Source organism: Scyliorhinus torazame, chromosome 8, assembly GCF_047496885.1.
Source record: "Scyliorhinus torazame isolate Kashiwa2021f chromosome 8, sScyTor2.1, whole genome shotgun sequence".
Taxonomy (NCBI): Eukaryota; Metazoa; Chordata; class Chondrichthyes; order Carcharhiniformes; family Scyliorhinidae; genus Scyliorhinus; species Scyliorhinus torazame.
In genome coordinates, this window is record NC_092714.1 from 255,756,908 (window position 1) to 255,776,594 (window position 19,687).

The following is a 19,687-nucleotide window of genomic DNA, read 5'->3' on the forward strand; positions in this document are numbered from 1 at the left end:
AATTAAGGTTGCAATTTTGCGTGGCCAATCCACCTACCCTGCACATCTTTGGGTTGCGGGGGTGAAACCCACGCAGACACAGGGAAAATGTGCAAACTTCACACGGAGAGTGACCCAGCTAAATTTTGAGTCAGATAAGGAGAGAGAGCCAACACTGGGTAATTTCAGATGGAAAGGTGTTAATAACTGAGCATTTGACAACGCGGCAAAGATGCTCACTGCAGCCCTGATTATAATCGCGCTATTCTACGCTATGTGCAAATGACAGAGATGAGAACGATAAGGGTTAAAAAGAAAATACTGGTAGCCGAAATCTAATGCAGGCTCCCGGCTGCCTGCTGTGCCGGACAAGCCTGAGCCAGTCTGAGTCCCAGCAATCGCCTTACAGCAGAGCAGAGGAACCAGTTTTACAGGCTGGGCTGACCTTTTATTGTGTGGTGTATGGTATCAGCGGCTGGAAGAAAGAAAGACAGGCTGGGGAGGAGTAGGAAGACTCAGAAAGGTATAAACAGCAATTATCAGTGTCAGGCTGCCATTTGTAGCACCTCCCTCAAACCCTGTTATTTTCGGCAACAAGGACGCGGCGACACCACCCCCCCCCCCCCCCCCTCCAGCACTAAATGCTACTCCGCAAGAGTAACACTTTTGGGTCGCTTGTCTGGGGAAACGGCGCACAAATCAAAGCAATCTTTCAGCGATAAAGTGCTGGAAATATCCAGCCGGCCCAGGCAGCATCTGTGCAGGGGAACAGAGTCAATGCTTCACGAGGGAGAAAAGGCTGAAATAGAAGTAATGCCCCTTTGGGAGGTCAGTCATTTACTCCCCCCCCCCCCCCTCCCTGTGGAAAAGTTTTCATTTTTAACCCAGCAATGATTTAGTAAAAGAGTATGCCTTTTGGCCACAACCCATCTGGCAAAAGTTGTTTGGGGATCTTTAGCATATATGCAGAAAATCCTTTGGCACAATTTTCCCAAGTGTCATTTTTGGAATCTTTGCTCGTACCTCCACGATTTGTGGGCATAACATGCAGGAGGGTGCCCGGTCGTCGCTGACTTTTAATTGATCTTCTGCTGCATCTTTTTTTTGGGGGGGGGACGGATTTATATTGTGGTTCACTCTGAGATGCGGACACCAGTGGCGAGGCATTGATTGACCCTCCACGACCCTTTGAACCAACTTGGATGGTTTGCTAGGCCGTTTCAGAGGACAGTTTTTGGTTTATAATAAAGCTTGCAATCAGATATGGATGTGCCAGTTTTGGAAGTGAGGGCGGCAGAATTCCTTCTGTAAAGGCCGTCAGTCAACCATTGGTTGACAGCAAACTAATAGGCTTTGTGGTTAATTGTACTGCTGATTTTCACCCCCACAACCCAAAGTTGCGCAGGGTAGGTGGATTGGCCACACTTAATTGGGGAAAAAAAATTGGGTACTCTAAAAATGTTTTTCAACTTTTACTAGTGATACCAGCTTTTTATTTCCAGATGGTTTTTTTTCTCGAACTAAATTCAAAGTTCTCACACGCTATCCCAGTGGCAACTGATCTCACAGTCCATTGGATTATTAGTCCAAACTCAGGGATGATTTGCTCAATGGAAAATCCGCCTCAGCGATCGGAAGGCAATTTCTCAATTGTAACATCAGCCAGCGAAGGTGATTGTTACACCAATGTTGGGTGAATTAGATGCAAGAGGGAGCTGCCTGTTTGATGCCCCAGCTCCGTTGCGCCCACATGCCAGTTTTATAAAGTAGCGACCACTTTGAAACTGAGAGTCTCGGAGGCAGACAGGTAATCTGTTCCCAGCACATTGTGTGAAAAAGTGACACAGGTAGCTCTCTCACATGTGATTTACGGAGCAGCAGGGGGAAACTGATAGGCTAAACATGTCTCTCTTCACAATGTACTTATCAGTGAGGATTATTAACTGTACGCTCTGGAAGACACGCCACTTGAAATGCTCCCCAAAAATTACACCTGCATGCACACCGGCTGCTGCCTCCCAAAGCAACAACGATCATATTATGCAGCTATCAATGGAATGCACGTCTGGTTAACGTTGTCAATTCGGATTCATAAAATTACATCCCCCAAAAGATTGTTCTGAGTATTCCTGTCCAGCATCGACCCAGCCTTTTTGTCTGTGCAGGTCCAACACTGCATTTTAACAGACGACTCATTTTTAGTGTTTCAAAACAGAAACGCCATCAATGTGCCCTTTAAAATGGAAAAGATACAAAGAATTGTTGACTTTAAAATGCTGTGGGTTTTTCCCCCATTAACATTTTTAAAAAATTAACCATTAAATCAGCATGACGTGGGGCTGCACGGTGGCGCAGTGGGTTAGCACTGCGGTCTCATGGCGCCGAGGTCCCAGGTTTGATCCCGGTTCTGGGTCAATGTCCGTGTGGAGTTTGCACATTCTCCCCGTGTTTGCGTGGGTTTCGCCCCCACAACCCAAAAATGTGCAAGCTAGATGGATTGGCCACGCTAAATTGCCCCTTAATTGAAAATAATGAATTGGGTACTCTAAATTTGTTTTTAAAAATCAGCATGACTTCAGCAGGGAAAATAAAATCATAAAATCACTACAGCGCAGAAGGAGGCCATTCGGCCCATCGAGTCTGCACTGACCCTCTGAAAAAGCACTTCACCCAGGTCTAATTTACTTATTTTCTAATTCATTTACAAGATGTGGGCATCACTGGTTAGGCCAGCATTTATTGCCAATACCTAGTTCCCCTTCAAAAGGTAACCCACCTAACCTTTGGATATTTAGGGGCAATTTAGCATGGCCAATCCAATCCACCTAACCTGCACACCTTTGCATTTATATGACGCCTTTCACAACCTCCGGGTAGGTCCATTGAAGTGCTTTTTAAGTCCAATGACTTTTGATTTGATTTGATTTATTGTCACATGTACCGAAGTACAGTGAAAAGTATTTTTATGCGGCCGAGGGAACGTACATAGTACGTACATAGTAGACACAAGAATAATCAACAGAGAACATTGACAAATGGTACATCGACAAACAGTGAATTGTTACGGTGTGGAACAAGGGGCCAAACAAAGCAAATACATGAAAATAGTTTTAGTAGGTCAGAACGCTGATCGGAGATAAAAGAAAAGGGACAGGGGGAGAGAGCTCGCAGAAAGTCGCCATGCTCCGGCGCCATCTTGGAATTTTTGTTGGGAAATGCAGCAGCCAACTTGAACAAGCAAAGGTCCCAAAACAGTAATGCAATAATGTCATGTAATCTGTTTGTAATGGCAATGGTTCAGGAATCTGTGTTGGCCAGAACATCCCTGGTCTTCTTCAAAATAATGCCCTGTGTTTCACCCGAGAGAGTGGACAGGGTCTCAGCTTAATTTCTCATCCAAAAAGACAACACAGTCTCGGCTTCAACAGTGCAGTGTTCTGTCAGTACTGCATTGGATCTGCCAGTCTAGAATGTTTGGGGGGGGGAGTTTTTTAATTCTTTCGCAGGATGTGGGCATCACTGGCTAGGCCAGCATTTATTGCCCATCCCTAATTTCCCCTTGAGAAGGTAGTGGTGAGCCACCTTCTTGAACCGCGGCAGTCCATGTGGTGTAGGTACAACCACAATGCTGTAGGGAAGGGAATGCCAGGGTTTTGACCCAACGACAGTGAAGGAATGCCCATATAGTTCCAAGTAAGGATGATATGTGGCTCAGAGGGGAACTTTCAGGTGATGCTATGCCCATGCATCTGCTACTCTTGTCCTTCTAGGTAGTAGAGGTCACGAGTTTTGGAAGATGTTGTTGAAGGAGCCTTGGTGAGTTGCTGCAGTGCATCTTGCAGATGGTGCATACTGCTGCCACTGTGCATCGGTGGTGGAGGGAGTGAATGTTGAGGTGATGGATCCATAGAATCCCATAGAATCCCTACAGTACACAAGGAAGCCATTCTGCCCATCAGATCTGCACCGACCCTCTGAAAGAGCATCCTACCTACTAGGCCCACTCGCCTGCCCTATCCCCGTAACCCCTCGTATTGATCATGGCCAATCTACCTAACCTGCAAATCTTTGGACTGTGGGAGGAAACCTAAGCACCTGGAGGTTACCCACGCAGACACAGGGAGAATGGGCAAACTTCACACAGACAGTTGCCCGAGGCCAGATTCAAACCCGGGCCCCTAGAGCTGTGAGGCAGCAGTATTAACCACTGTGCCTGCCTGCCACCCTTGCACATCTTTGGACTGTGTGAGAAAATCCGGAGGAAAACCATGCAGACATGGGGAGAACATGCAAACTCCACACAGACAGTCACCCAAGGCCACAGAATCACCCAATGGGGTGCCAGTCAAGTATGTTGCCTTGTGCTGGATGATGATAGTGGAGTCGGACACTTTAGGAACTTTCAAGCGGTTATTGGATAGGCACATGGAGCACACCAGAATGACAGCGAGTGGGATAGCTTGATCTTGGTTTCGGACAATGCTCAGCACAACATCGAGGGCCGAAGGGCCTGTTCTGTGCTGTAATGTTCTATGTTCTATGTCAAATTTCTTGAGTGTTGTTGGAGCCGCACTCATCCAGGCAAGTGGAGTGAGACTTTAATCCACAAACCACTGACTCAGAGACAAGAGTGAACTAGTTCAGCAGCGATGTTGAGCCCCATCATGTGTTCAGGCTGAATTAACATAATTGCAGATCGTCAACCCAATGTCAATTGAATACATATCTTCATCCCAGAGGAGTGCAGCTGACAGCAGTTACAGTTCTCCCGCTGCTGGCCATATTTCTAAGCATAAATTATTTGACTTGCTGCGCGGTGACAAAAATATGGGTTCACAAACCTGCTGTCAGACAAAATATAAGGGACAGAATGGAACCTGGAGGGCGTTCTCGCAAAACAACAACAGAAAGTGGAGTGTCTAATGGTTACAGGTTATCAACGTAAATTGAGGTCCTGTCTACCTTCTCAGGTGGATATAGAAGAACGTATTGTTTATTCAAAGGGAAACAGTGGAGTCCCTAATATCCCAGCCAATATTTCTTCCTCAGCCAACAACAGCTAAAGCAGATTATGTGGTCATTATCTCACTGCTGGGCACGAATTGGCTGCCGCATTTTCCAATTTAACATCAGTGATTACACATCAAAGGACTTCCATTGGTTGGAAGTCCTTTGGGATGTCGTGAGATCAAGAAGGCTGTTTCATAAATACAATAATTATTTAAAATTTTTTGACTTATTAAGACAGTTGGTTGAACACCAGTGTCGAAATCTTTGGCAATGAAATCCTGTTGCTCCTGCTGTGGTAATAAATGAGCCAATATGTTCAATGACTGGCTAAGTCCTTGCTTCTCACAATTGGCCAATTTTCCAGGTGCCCCAAGGGCTTATATTGACAGAATTCTTCCTGCAAGGTTAGCAATTCAGTGCTACATGGACGTTTGACTTCACTGAAAAATGAACTGGTACACAAACTACATGAATTGCTTAATTTCTGGATGGCTTTGAAATTATCCAGGAAACTCAGTTTAATCAATATAAAAGTACATGCAATCATAGATACGAACCTATGAATTAGAAACAACCATTAGGCCCCTCGAGCCTGCTTCGCCATTTGGTAAGGTAAGGACTGATCTGATTATGGCCTCAACTCTACTTCCGCGCATACCCCCTGAATCCTGTCAATCAAAGATCTATCTGACTCAGCCTTAAAAAAAATAAATGATGGGGACAGCTCGGTGGCCCAGTGGTTAGCACTGCTGTCTCACGGCGCCCAGGTCCCAGGTTTGATCCCGGCTCTGGGTCACTCTCCGTGTAGAGTTTGCACATTCTCCCTGTGTTTGCGTGGGTTTCGCCCCCACAACCCAAAGACGTGCAGGATAGGTGGACTGGCCACGCTAAATTCCACCTGAATTGTAAGAAATGAATTGGGTGCACTAAATTTAAAAAAATATATATTCAATGATCCAGGCTCCACTGCTCTCTGGGAAACAGAATTCCGCAGACGAATGACCCTCTGAGAGAAAGATATTCTCCTAATTTCCGTCTTAAGTGGAAGACCTTGGGCTGGATTCTCCGCCGGCGGGATGCTCCGTTTTGCCAGCAGTCCGGGGGTTTCCCGACGGCGTGGGGCTGCCCCAGAATGGGAAACCCCATTGACCGGCCGGTGTAACGGAGCATCTCGCCGTCGGGGTGAAGCAGAAATGTGGCGGGGCGGGGCAGAGAATCCCGCCCCCTTTATTTTCAAAGTGTCCCCTTGTTCTATTCCCTTCCATAAGGGGAAACATCCTCCCAGCATCTATTGATGCTAAAACGTATATTCATGAGGCAGCTAGATATAGCACTTGGGGCGAATGGGATCAAAGGTTATGGGGACAAAGCAGGATTAGGCTATTGAGTTGGATGGTCAGCCATGAACGTGATAAATGGCGGAGCAGGCTCGAAGGGCCAAAAGGCATCCTCCTGCTCCTATCTTCTATGTATCTACATTGTCAAGTCCGCTCAGGATTTTATCAATCAGAACACCTCTCGTTCTTCTAAACTCCAATGGGTAGAGAGGCCAAACCTTTGCTATCAATATCTGTGGAAGCCAGAAGCAAAAAGTAAAGGTCAGAGGTCCAAAATAGAACTCCAAAAGGATAGGTATGTACAGAAGGACAACTCTCTCTCTTCAAATGCTACCCAATCAGGCGCACATTTCCAGCAGCTTCTGCTACTCGACTCTGGTAAGAGAGATACTGGTCAGCATTGCTTAGTGCAGGCATTAACCCTGCTGCTCCACTCTTTGATCCTTACACCAGGAAGAAGAAAGCAAGATATCACCAACAGAGTCAATGTCATCTCTACCCCTCGAGTACCTGGCATCAGCTCAGGAAATGTTTCTCGAAATGGAAAAGAAAATGTGGAATGAACTATCCTTCAATTGCCAAATAGGTGAAAGCATGAGTGAAAAACACATGGTAAATATAACTACCTAGCATGCAAAACAAACAGTGACAAAGATTGTTTTTGCACCTTTTTGCTTCCTGAAGACTACCCTGGGTGCCTTACGAGCTATAGATTGCCTTTGAAGAGGTAAAGACGGATCCGATTATGGCCTCAACTCTACTTTTACGCATACCCCCTGAATCCTGTCAATCAAGAATCTATCTGACCCAGCCTTAAAAACATTCAATGATCCAGGTTTCACTACTCTCGGGGAAAGAGAATTCCGCAGACGAATGACCCTTTGACAGAAGATTCAGCAGTTAAATTCATGGAAAGAACAATTCCAGGCATAGCGAGGACTCAAAATGTTCCCTCTCCTTGCTGCCTTTTAACACAATTCAGAAAGCCTCTCACTGCAGATCTTCAAACTTCTCCTAAGCTCCTTGTCCTTAATCATCTGATCAATGTGCTTGCTCCTACAGTTTCTCCTTCAGATAGATGTTGGTGATCTCCAGCAAGTCTTGTGCCCTGTGTGCCCAAGACTCGCCTGAAATGTTGGTAATCATGCTATTATCGTTGCTTCTGTGTTAGGGCCCAGTGTTGATCTATTAGTGTCAAGACAGAGCTGAACTTACAGGTCACGGGGTAAGGCCGTTAACATGAGTGCAAAAACTGCAACATGGCATAAATACCAAGTATAATTGCCATAAACGTGGGTCAGAACTGGCAGCTTCCATCCACAGCCAACATAGCATTGCTGTTTCTGGGTATTATTCTAGATCTCATCAGTAAACTTCACCGTTGCTTGTAAAACTACCCCGAAAAACCCTCTCAACCGACTGAGATCTATGAGCTTCTCTTCTCACCTAAAATCTCTCCAAATTTCTCATGATGGATTGAAAAAACATTTAATTGCTTCGACCATGGCATTTGAAGAATCAGCTGGAAAACAGATTGGGTGTGTGGGGGGGGGGGGGGGGGGGGGGGGGAGGGGAGAGAATCTTCTGCTCTGCAGTTAATAACATGGAGCTGAAATAGAACAGTTGCCCTCACAGAGTTAAACCTCCGAGCTACCTCTTACGGTTTGTTTTTTGCCTGTTCAGATTTATTTAACTGCAGTTGCCTTTGCCGACAACAGGATGGATGTGGGCCTGTCTGCGAAATATGCAGAATCCGGAAAGCTCATGAATTTATTCAAGCTTTAATGCAAGAGGATCGGATTTTTCAATGTTCTCATAAAATTAACAATTGCATCGTTAAATCAGATGACATTCAGAGTTATTTTCAGCATATTTTTTTTCGGTGTGCGCCTTCAGTATATGTAAAAAAAAAGTCAGCTGCATTTTGACCCACAGGAATGAAGGGAAATGGAAATTAGGAGCGACAAATTGCACATTTTCTGGATTGCGCTTTGCCTGAATTCTTTGTAATTGCAGTTGCCCGTCTTATTTTACTGAAACATTTTCCATTGCATTTGCTCAATGTGGAGATCCAGTCAGTATTCCATATTTGTGTGTGTGTGCACATAAACCTATTAACGTTGAGCTCAATAACTTCTATAACTGTTTTCAAAATGGACACAGATTCCTCCCTCTGTCCCCATGTCACCTTAATAAGCGTATGGCCACCAATTGACATCACACACTGACATCACATCAAATAACCCATAAAACAATGCACAGACCCTAACCCTTACCCTGTTGCAAAGGTTGAAACTCTGAACCATTGACGACTTTAATCATTGCTCTGTTCAATGAAGAAGGAATCTGTACAGCCACACAATCATTTTTGCAATTAGCTTTTTTAACAAATAGCCAAAACTGAATCTGTTATTTTATAGAATCACAACAGGGCCATTCGTACCCCCTGAATCCTGTCAATCAAGAATCTATCTGACCCAGTCTTAAAAACATTCAATGATCCAGGCAGGCTCCACTACTCTCTGGGAAAGAGAATTCGGCAGACAAATGACCCTTTCACAGAAGATTCAGCAGTCCAAAGATATGGTGTTTAGGTAATTGGCAGTTAAATTCATGGAAAGAACAATTCCAGGCATAGGGAGGACTCAAAATGTTCCCCCTCCTTGCTGCCTTTTAACACAATTCAGAAAGCCTCTCACTGCAGATCCTCAAACTTCTCCTAAGCTCCTCGTCCTTAATCATCTGACCAATGTGCTTGCTCCTTCAGTTTCTCCTTCAGATAGATGTTGGTGATCTCCAGCAAGTCTGGTGCCCTGTGTGCCCAAGACTCACCTGAAATGTTGGTAATCACGCTATTATCGTTGCTTCTGTGTTAGAGCCCAGTGTTGATCTATTAGTGTCAAGACAGAGCTGAACTTTCATAGAATCAGAACAGGGCCATTCGGCCCATCAAGTCTGCACTGACCCTCTGAAAGGCTACCCTACCTAGGGTCAGGGCCCCACCCTATTCCCTTAACCAAGTAACCCTGTCTAACCTTTTTTGGGCACTAAGGAGCAATTGATCACAGCCAATTACCTAAACACCATATCTTTGGACTGGGGGGGGGCGGGCACGCGGTGCAGTGGTTAGTACTGGGACTGCGACTGCGGCGCTGAGGACCCGGGTTCAAATCCCGGCCCTGGGTCACTGTCCGTGTGGGGTTTGCACATTCTCCCCGTGTCTGCGTGGGGTTCACCCCCACAACCCAAAGATGTGCAGGTTAGGTGGATTGGCCATTGCCCCTTAATTGGAAAATAAAATAATAATTGGATACTCTAAAATTTAATGAAAAAATCTTTGGACTGTGGGAGGAAACCGGAGCACCCGGAGGAAACTCACACAGACACGGACAAACTCCACACAGTCACTCGAAGCCAGAATTAAACCCGAGTCCCTGGAGCTGTGAGGCAGCAGTGCTGACCACTGCTGCCCCTTGCTACCCCTTATCATTCAACTAATGCCCGTTTTGTTACCCCCAGATTATAGTTTTCTTGCCATCCATCAACTGCTTTCATCGAATGGGGGATAAGCTATTCAAAAGTGCCCGAATACAATTTGTGTTTGATTGAGAGATGTGAGTAGAAACCATTCTCCGCACAAAATCGCTTTCTGGTTGGTATCTGCAGGCAAATCGATACTGGTGAATTTTATTGCCTCACCTCAGTATCTGCATTTATTGATCTGTTTAAATTGAGACCTTTTAACTTGTAAAAGCACTGCTTAACCTGTTTGATCTGTCTTGCCTTTTAATATAATAATGCATTCATTTTATACGAGATAGTGCTCGTTAGCGAAGACCAGCTCCTTTACATTGAGAATCTGTCACAACGCAGTGTTGTGAAAACATGAAAGGCTGCATATATTTATCCCCACTTGAAATGATTTTTTAATGCTCCTCTTTTCTGTACAGAAGACAACCGTTACTTTAAAAAATATATATATTCTGAAATTACTCCAGGAACATTAAATTACCCAATTCCAAAGCAAATAAAAATAATTTTACCTTGTGTGGGGCATGGAGCGCAGTGGTTGTTTTCTGGTGCATTTCATTGGGAATCTGTGTAAACGTAAGATATAAAATCAAAAGGTAGATTACATTTATTACTGGTGATCGGACAAATGGATAATGGAATACACCAATCAATGAATCAATGCATTAGTGTTAATAAACTGAGAATAGTCAATTGGGCCAGTATACCAGAGGTTGAAAGTGCGCAACATGTTAAACAGCCTGTGCACTTCTTCAGTTAGGCCTGAGTTTAGTGTCAATTAAGCTATTTAAAATGTTTTAAATCTTCTGCTTTCCCTGCATCAAGCACCCCTGGCTCGGCAATGACAAACCAGCTATGGTGTAAAACTCCTCGGGGATTATTTTGGATATTGCCCCAAAATGGGTGCAGGAGTGCGATGCACAATTTATCAGTACCATACAAGTGGCATTCTCATTTTATGTTGTCTGTTCATTTCAATTATTCCAGCATTCAGCCAGCACATTGCATGAGTAGGGGGGCTAAAATTGTAGCTTCCCAGCATGACCTAAAGCTAGCCTGCATCTTTTAAAGAGGACATGCATTTTGGCTATCGTATAGGAAGTGAATCTGAGCTGGGAATCAGCGAGGAGTGGTATATTGTGGGAGAGAGTTGACTCCAACGTTTTTGAGCACTGCACTGGAGGCTTTGGTGGAGGAAATGAAAAGTAGGAGGGATGCCCCTTATAACAGGGGACTAGGAGGCATTCCAAAAGGCAAAAGGTGCAGATAACGCTGGAGGCCAATGCCAGCAGTGTAGCCCAATGACCCTGATGAAAGTGCCGCAAGAAGTGCAATGACCTCACTTGACTGGTCAAGGTCAGCAAATGCATCTTCAAATGCCATATCCTACCAACTGCACAACTAACTCGAACACTGCTCCAACCATTCCCATCACTCACCTACCAATGGTCTCCATCAATCAGGTCTCATTCCTTCGCCTCATCCTCACAAACACAATACTGCTGCATGGATCGCAAACACACAGCTTACAGCTTGCACACACTGCCAGCTATACAATCATGACAACCACATCAGCTAAACATTCAAGCCAAAGGCAACATGAACTAAACAGAGGTGGCCCGGCACACCTATATGTCCATGTAGGAGATGAACGGGACGATATGGTGGCACAGTGGTTAGCACTGCTGCCACATAGTGCCAGGGGCCTGGGTTCAATTCCCCCCTTGGGTGACTGTGTAGAGTTTGTACGTTTTCCCCGTATCTGTGTGGGTTTCCTCTGAGTGCTTTGGTTTCCTCCCACAGTCCAAAGATATGCAGGTTAGGTGGGTTGGTCATGCTAAATTGCCCCTTATTGTCCATAAGGTTAACTGGGGTAACTGGGTTATGGGGCTAGGTCGGGGGCGTGGATTCTGGTCGGGTGCTCTCTCAGAGGGTCGGTGCATACTCAATGGGCCGAATGGCCTCCTTCTGCACTGTAGGGATTCTATGATTCTATGAAGTGAACCATTTTTGGGATACACATTGCTGAGGTGGTGCCAGCAGTGGAGCTGAAAGCATTGAAGATGATGGTATTCTCATACCTACTTCTCCTTCTCACACCCCATCTCCTCTTCATCCCCAATCCTTTTCTGAGCTATAAAGTGCACAAGGTGTAAGCATGCACATTTTTCTTTCAGCACATTCCTTCCTCCCCAACTTACCACTACCGTATTCCTGTGCCTTTTCCCTATCATGATGTGGAGATGCCGGCGTTGGACTGGGGTGAGCACAGTACGAAGTCTTACAACACCAGGTTAAAGTCCAACAGGTTTGTTTCGATGTCACTAGCTTTCGGAGCGCTGCTCCTTCCTCAGGTGAAGAAGGAGCAGCGCTCCGAAAGCTAGTGACATCGAAACAAACCTGTTGGACTTTAACCTGGTGTTGTAAGACTTCGTACTTTTCCCTATCAGACAGCGAAAGGGTGTAGGTTGACCAGACAGTGCAGGGACACCAGGAAGAGATGAAAACACAGCTCTTTGTCACATGGCTTTACACTTGCTGTCACCGGTCAGGCACGAACACTTAATTAGAGGCGGGTAATGCACATGGTGGGACATTGGGTATGAGTGGACTGCAGGCAGAGTATTGGCCAAGGGTAGCAGCTTGCCAGAGGACTGCAGTACTGTTCAGCTGAGCACTTCAACAGGGCAGGCTGCAAAAGGACAGGCAACTGCACAACAAAGCGATTGGTGCATTTGGAAGCATGCAATTAATGTCAAGGAGGAGTTTAGCATTAACTGGTACAGATTTACACAGAGCTTGAAATCCAGATTTCTAGCACGGAGATGTGTCCAATTCTATTCGAACATATGTTGCTCCAACCAAAGTACAACTTCTGGTCGCTGATTTTGCAGTTTCCATTACTGCAACGCCGAAAGTGTGAAAATGTTGCACTGGAAGCTGAGACCACTATCATGTAAGGTTTTTCTTTAATTCTCCCACGGGTTGTGGGTGGTCATTGGCGAGGCCAGATTTCTTGTCGATCTCTAACTTCCCTTGAACAGAATGGCTTGCTCGGCCATTTCAGAGGCGTAGGTAAGAGTCAATCACATTATTGCGAATCTCAAATCACATGTAGGCCAGGCCAGGTGAGGATGGCAGATTTCCTTCCCTAAAGGACGTTGGTCAACCAAATACACCATTACTGAGAATAGCTTTATGTTTCAGGTTTTTGGGCAGCACGATGGCGCAGTGTGTAGCCCTGCTGCCTCATGGCGCCGAGGACCTGGGTTCGATCCTGGCCCCGGGTCACTGTCAATGTGGAGTTTGCACATTTTCCCTGTGTCTGCGTGGGTCTCACCCCCACAACCCAAAAAGATGTGCAGGGTAGATGAATTGGCCATACTAAATTGCCCCTTAATTGGAACAAAAAATAATTGGGTACTCTAATTTTACTTTAAAAATATATTTCAGTTTTTTTTTTAATTGATGGAATTTAAATTTCACAAACTGCCCTGGTGGTATTTGACCCAGAGCGTTAGTCTGGGCCTCTAGATCACTAGACCCGTGACATTACCACAATGCCACCGTCTGCCCCTATAAAGGTAACTGGCTGCCATCATGCCCCATGGCTTCAGTGAGTAAAGGGGCTTGTCAGGTGTCACAGCAGTTCAGCAATCTGTCCCCCAACAAATGACTAGGATTGCTGAGTGTGAGTGGCAGGGGTTCCACATGCCCTTGCCAACTCTGGAAGTCAGTATTCGTGCTCCCACCACTGAGATTCCACGCGTGCCCTTATATTGCCTGTGCCAGCTAGTCAGCCCAGACGGCTGCCGCTCATGGTGCAGTCCACAGCCTGGCAATCTAGGCCCAGAGCTCAAGGCCATCCTCCAAAGCCATCTGCAGACTCCACCAGGGAAAGTCAACAGCTTTTCAGCAACCATTCTGCAGCCGCTGGGCTGGCACTCCTGAGGTGCATTAGGCCAGAAAAAGGCTCAGAGAAGACAGGAACTGATGGAATGTCCAATGGTGATTAGCTGATTTATGTATACATTAAGGCATGATTTTATAAATTTAATTTGGAATGATAATTTTGTTTTGATTTTACAGTGTGTCCAAAGGGAAGGTAAAGTGGGGAATGGGGAACTGGGATTGCTAGTTGCTAGTCTTGCATCGGATGAGCTCTTTGTGAACAGTCCTTGTGGACAGGGATTGTCCAGGTTACCTTCTCCAATCGTCCTCTTTTTCCTATCCTCCTTAGTTTTTCTCCTTCAAGCTGTTGGCAAGCGCTGTCGCCTCATGATGCCAAAGTCGTGCACCATGCAGCTGACCACCGAGAGTTTAGAGAGACTGCTCTGCCAAGTACTGCAGGGATCCCCAAGAGTAGTCCAAGAAATGGAAGTTCTGGTTCAGCACGTCAATGGTCTGCTCTATCATTTGGTGTGTGGCAGCATGATTCGATTTTCATTTTATATATATACTACCCATTTGTGGGTGAGTGTTGCACTTAATTCATTAGCCATCGTCAATCATTGGTTTGCCATGGTAGCTCAAATTCAACTGGCACAAGAGAATACCACAGAATAATGGCATCATGTCTGCTACCGGAATACCATGCATTGACCTGCCCAAATGTTGCACATGGTTGTCCACCAGCCATGTTGAGGGAGTGAAATCACTTTCAACTCCTGGATAAAGCAGAGTTAGCATGTGGCATCTATTAAACTATTTGTCTGGAGTCAAAGGAGGCTTACGTCATGGGGAAGCCTGAAATGCTAGCAAAGCTGTGTGCTTGCCTCCCGCAAGAGGGAATGAAATGCAGTTAGCTCTCATCGGGTAGAAAGTCTTGGTGACTTCCCATACACAACAGTGGATGGCTTGCTGTAAGGTGTTGCCAATATCTCCAGCTCCAACCTATATAAGGTGCCAGACAGATAAATGATAATTGCCATGGTCACCTACACATCCACAGACAATGTGGTCCTGGCCTGCACCAAGGTTGAAGATGAGGCTACAGGCAGTGGCAGTGAGGATGTCCCTACTGAAATGTAAGCATTTCATACGTTGTTCCTAACTGAGATTCAAATTGTTCCCTGAACAGCTGGGCAATTGTCAGCGCCTATTTAGAGCCCTTTCCCCCCACGCCCCTCCTCCTCTTGCATGACCTCTGTTCATTTTCCAAGTCACGCTGTATTCCAAGGGTACAGCTATTAGTGCACCCAGGTCTGGAAGCAACTGGTTTGTGCAGAAGACTTGATGTGAGCTAAAGTCCTTCGGCATCTGCCATACCACTTCCTGTGGACTTTTCCCATTTGAAATAACTATGGAAGGGGTAAAACAAGGCAACAACCAGCAAGTAACTTAAAAGTAGCTTTTAAATAGCATTGTTTGGCGTCCCTTCCTGCAGCTGAATGTTGGCCAGCTGTGCAAGGTAAAGCGAGTCTGTTAACTTGGTAAAATGGCAGCACTGGCATCATTGTGTGGCGCTGTGTTCTGATTGACGGCATGATCTTCCTCTGCTCCACGTGTCCAGCAACCTCTTAATGCACCTTCAGCAATATGGCATTTGGATTGCATTTCCCCATTGTTATATCCTGCATGGGTCTTACAGGGTAGGGATGATCCATTACCCAGTGTAGCTTGGAGAATATGAGCTCCCCCACCGATAAGGTTAACGAGATTCATGTGTCCTTGGGTAAATAGAATCGGCCAGTCAGGCACCGACTAGAGAAGACCCAGTAGCGAACTACTGGAGTTGTACATAATAGTCAATGTGTTGCTATGGACTCTTCATTGCACCTTACAAAACCCATAAGTATGGGTGCACACTCCAGATGCCATTTGGAGCTCTCTAGGCACTCTTGGGTGCCAAACAAATGGGCAGTAATTAACCCAATGTTTTGCCTGTCTACCCTGGCCCAAATACCTGCCTGTACTTTTGCTTCAACGAACATCTCCAACTGCATATGTGTGGCATTTCATTCCCACAACAGGCATCTCTGCGGCCTCCTCTGTGAGCAGTTTTGCCAATTAGTGCTTAATTGTGGACAGTTTTCTGATCCAAATTGGCATCCACAAGAAACTCAGCTGAGATTCTATATTACATTATGAATAGACTCTTATTCCACCAGTTAAAGGCAGCGAGTTAGCTCAGAGCACCACCCAATCCTTCAACTGCATTGAAATTGGACGCTGTTATCTACTCAAATCTCAAAAAGCAATCTGTGTGAATTGTACATGGTGTCATCTTAACAGCCAAAAACAAGAACTCTGTTCCACTTTGCTTTCAAGCCACCATTTACTGTCTCTTATTAAAACATGTTTCTTGGCCCAATTCAAATGTGACCTGTCATCTTGCTGAAAGACACAGTCTGTTACAAAGTTGTAAGTTTTTTTTTTAATAAGGCAAAGATAACTGTCCTTTCTGTTGCTTACTGTGATGAGTCAGTTGCACCTCCCATGGAACAACAAACTAACTAAAGCAAAATGTTATCAGCTTTAATCTGTGGACTTCTCTCTGATCACTCCCACTTCCAACCCCATGAGGATGGCAGGTGAGCTAGCGCCATTAGGCTGATTTGAAAAAGATCCCACTTTTATAATTGTGCCCCAAATGTCGTCCCCCCCCCCCCCCCCCCCCCCGTCCCCCCCACCAAGCCGGTGCTTTGTGCGGTTAAATACATTGAGGCCCTGTTCTGCTCTCATCATAGATTTTCAAGCTGTAGCAACCTCCTTTCTGCTTACTGTCTCATTTTAAGGGTTCAAGAAGAGACGGCTTCATGAACACCTTGTCAAGGGCATTTAATAATGGTCCAGAAATGCTGGCCCTGTGAGTGACACCCACCTCCCAAGACTACATTTTATAAAAACAGCTGGCATGACGATGAGTTTTGAGTGTTGTAGTAGTCACCTGATAATAGGGCATTCATTCCTGGCAGTTTGACCCTTTTTGCAACATGCTAAACTGCCGAGGACCAATACAATAATGACGGAATAATTACAGTATTGTTATCAAATCAGACTGAAGTAATTGATACTTTCTGTTTTTTCCGCAGCGAGTACGGAAAAGCGAACCCGTGTGCTCATTTTTAAAAATGCCATTAATGATCTTATCCGGTGAATTTGTGGTGAATGCAGTGTTTGAGCAAGACTTAAGAGATTGTTTTACATGAATGCAGCATTGCATGGCGGCTCAGAAAGAAAATTAATACTTCCTTTCTGGGTGAAGTGGTGGTGGGTGGGGGTGGTGTGGGGTGGGGAGGGGGTGGGGAGGTGGGGGGTGGCTGTGGTGGTGTGGCAGAGGGGAGGCCCAGCTGCTTGAATTCGGAATGCATCAAAAATGTGCGCAAATCACTTTGTGCAGTCGAAGGCAGTAGTTAGCAGGAACTTAATATGACCAGAGTCCCACAGAAAGGCTTTATGCTGCCGTGTTACAATAATCAGAATGTCAAATCACGCTCACTATTAGGACAAGTGATTTGATCCGGTGCAATGTCCCATAACAAACCCTGGGAATTTCGATGTTCGTGGCCTTACTGCACAGTGGTCTGTGCAATGACTGCAATGTCCCAAAGGCGGTAAGAATGCCAGTCGCTGAGTGAACTTGAGCATTAGTGCGTTTCTTGCTGCAAAAAGCAAAATAACTTGCCCTACTCATCGTCTACAATAAAACACAGGGTGTACATATACTAACAGCGGAGGGCACAGCAAAATAACAAATGTGACATAAAATGACTATCAATCTTCACATCGGCAAGGATCAGCATATCATTTTTTATAAATTGTGGGCACAGCACAGGTGGAAGGCCCATTGCGTCTCTACCAGCTCCTCAATAGAGCTAATCAGACCCAGGCATGAATTCTTCCCCCATTGTCCTGTCATTTAAGTTTACAAGGTTAAGGGATGATTTGATCAAAGGTTTCAACTTACAGTGTTAAGGGGATCTGATTGGGTAAATTGGGAGAGCTGATTTCTGCTAGTTCTTCGGGAGTCTAAATATTAGAACCAGACCTTTCAGGAGTTAAACTAAAAAATACTTCTTCACACAAAGGGTGGGAAAGATTTGGAATTCTCTTCCGCAAATGGCAATTGAGGCTCGATTAATTATTCATTTTAAAACTGAGATTGTTAGCCTTAAGATGAGTGAAAGGTGGGTTTCTGCAGTTCTATTGCAGATCAACAATGATCTCACTGAATGATGGAACATGCTGGAGGGGTTAAATGGCAGTTTTCCTCTTCCTACTTTATTTGTCATGTCTATATCCAATTCCCTGTTGAAAACGATGATTGAATTTGCTTGCACTACCCTTTCAAGTTTCGCAGGTGATGTTAGCAATGATGGGTGTTCCCGTTTAGCACTATTTTAGATTGGCCCTGCAAGGTCAATCTGCGTGGAGGGTCTGTGTGGAATTTGCACTTTCTCCCCATGTCGGCGTGGGTTTCCTCCGGGTGCTCCAGTTTCCTCCCACAATGCAAAGATGTGCAGGTTCAGTGAATTGTCCATGCTAATATTGGCCAAAGGTTAGGTAGGGTTACGGGGATAGGAGCAGGGGATTAGGCCTAGGTAGGATGCTGTAACAGAGCAAGGACTGATGCAGACTCGATGGGCCGAATGGCCTCCTTCTGCACTGTAGGAATTCTATGATTCTATTCTCTGATTTTAAAAGATCCAGCAAAGGCTTGTGTGCAGAAAATTATCCTGTAGCTGTTCTTACATACACAATGCGGCAGACGCGAAGAGCACAATATTAAGGGCAGCACAGTGGTTAGCACTGTTGCTTCAGAGCGCCAGGGACCCGGGTTCGATTCCCGGCTTTGGTCAATGCGGACTCTGCAAGTCCTCCCCGTGTCTGCCTGGGTTTCTTCCGGGTGCTCCAGTTCCCTCCCACAAAGTCTGGAAAGTTAGGTGAATTGGACATTCTGAATACTCCCTCAGTGTACCGAAACAGGTGCCGGAGTGCGGTGACTAGGGGATTTTCACAGTACTTCATTGCGGTGTTAATGTAAGCCTACTTGTGACACTAATAAAGATTATTATTATTCCCCTTTATCTGTCATCTTAACTGTCAATAAAATAAGGGGGAGATGGTGGGAAATAAATCGGTGTGTGAGTTATTGTTCTGTTTTAGTAAACATGCGGGCCTCTGCTGTGTTTACTGCATGCGGTGAATGCTCTGTGCAGTATTTCCCGCTAGACAATGCACAAGGCATTTTTACCTGAAACTTCCAAATGATTATTCAACAAACAACATGTCCTTCAACAACAAATGGAGTTTCAAAGCGTCAGCTTTTCATATTTATACCAGAACTATTAAATAACTATTTTGGCATTTAAACTCTGTGACACTCGTTTGTCATTATTCGTGTTGATGTTCCTAATCGCGGGACAATGTCGCAGAAATGATGCTGTGCAAGCTTTGCAGAGTGTACCAAGGCTGTGTGGGTAGTATCCCCACATGCACTGATGGAACTGTTTGGTTAGCTACATAAAATAAAGGACTTAAGACACATTGCAACAGCCCTGGTCATTTGAATCTCTGCATGCTAAACTGAGCGTTTGCCCCTCAAAAGGATATTTGAGGGTGACACTACAATTTTACGTATTGCGTGTAAATCAACCTGCTCTCCCCCCTGATCTCCAGTTCGACTGCCTTTATCGAATGGTACTTCCTATCAATGATAATAACGGGTTCAGGCATCTCCTCATGGTTTGGGTTTTGTTTGCATTGTAAGCAGCAGTTTTTTTCTTCTGCAAAATACATTTTGCATGTACAACATTGCAGATCGATGTCACTTTCTCTTATTCAAAACTAAGAAGAGGTCTGCAAAAATAATATTTAAATTTCATGAT

General features: G+C 45.2%; 1 long non-coding RNA gene across 2 annotated transcripts in view; it reads right to left on the bottom strand.

Annotated features, from left to right (window-relative positions):
• Positions 1–19,687, bottom strand: part of LOC140428546 (uncharacterized) — a 461,056-nt gene that overhangs the window by 432,531 nt on the left and 8,838 nt on the right. For both annotated transcript variants that reach the window (XR_011948811.1, XR_011948812.1), the window contains exon 2: positions 10,370–10,423. This is a non-coding gene — a long non-coding RNA (uncharacterized lncRNA). The remainder of the gene's footprint in view (positions 1–10,369; positions 10,424–19,687) is intronic.